The sequence below is a fragment of the Coenobita brevimanus genome, chromosome 67, assembly GCF_032717465.1.
Source record: "Coenobita brevimanus isolate Jiangsu-jjx chromosome 67, ASM3271746v2, whole genome shotgun sequence".
Lineage (NCBI taxonomy): Eukaryota > Metazoa > Arthropoda > Malacostraca > Decapoda > Coenobitidae > Coenobita > Coenobita brevimanus.
In genome coordinates, this window is record NC_137020.1 from 28415062 (window position 1) to 28416462 (window position 1401).

The window sequence follows — 1401 nt, forward strand, 5'->3', positions numbered from 1 at the left end:
CAGGGAGGTTGGTAAATAGCGATGCACTAGACACTCAACTGGCTGTGTTTAATATGTTGTGGGGATGGCTTAGTGTGCTGGTGTGGGCGTGGATGTGGCAATGGGAGTAGGAAATCAGTAAATGAAGCATGTCGGGCATTAATGACACTCGCTGAGCCGTCCCTCCAACACTCTGCAAATCGCCAGGTGGAGTGAAGAAAGACGAAAAATTTTAAGATTATTTTTTTTATCTAGGCATTAACGCTATTACTGTCTTTACAACAACAACAACACCTACTACTACTACTACTACAACTGCCAATCTCTTTAAATCTTATAGTTAAAAAATATCACATCACATCAGAGTTCTCAACAACAGTAGCTAGCCTCTCACATCCGGACTCCAACACCTCCCTAGGAACTACAGTACATATCAGTTTTCCCGTAACATAAACACATCATTTCTAGCATATATACTCTAAATTACGCTAAGCATACATATATCTAAAGTAAATACTTCTAACGGCAGTGCAGCACGCAACTTTATCATCAAGACGTTTTTTCTCACTTAAGAATGGGGTGAGGTAGGATCCAGAAAAAACGGGAAGAGAGTCAATATATTTCTACTTTTCCTAATGTATTTAATGTGGTAAAATCGAGGTAATATTGACAGTAAAATTCTTCTCGTCTCTCTCCTCTTTTTCACAGGCTTTGAAAATCAGTCTGGTCTGAGATTCACAAATATACAGGTGAACAATTTCCTGCTGTAACAATGATGTGAATTCCCCCTCCCACCATTTCTTGACTATTAGGGTGAGCAAGGATTTCGTGGGCTTAAATTGGTGAATGAATGGGAGTGTGGCCCATTCAACCGGGCAAATTTTCGTTAGTGTGTCATTCTATCAGGCTCTTTCTGGTTCTCGAGGTCTTACCTCACCCCCCTCTGTGGTGGGAAGGGAGGTCTGGTTGATGATGATGATGATGATGATGATGATGATGATGATGATGATGATGATGAAGACTGATAGTTGATGTATGACTATAACGACGACGACGACGATGGTAATGATGATGATGATGATGATGATGATGATGATGATGATGTTGATGATGGGGAACAAGGAGTATTGTTAACCCTGCATCACCATCGACATACCATTATGCGATGGGTTATGGTTACACCTTTAAATTATTCATAAAAGAAGCCGCAATGGGGAAGATACCGTGAGTGTTACTTTTAGCGTTTGTTTTCTCAGTTTTACGTACTTCATGGCACCCAAGCATTTCAGAGAGGCACCTTACTTTTCTCTTGACCTTCTTGATGTTATGCTTGGAGAAAACCTTGCCTAAAGCTTTACTTCACCCATACCAGCCTACCTACAACACTGATCTCCTCGTTGTTAACTAATTTTGCCTACAACA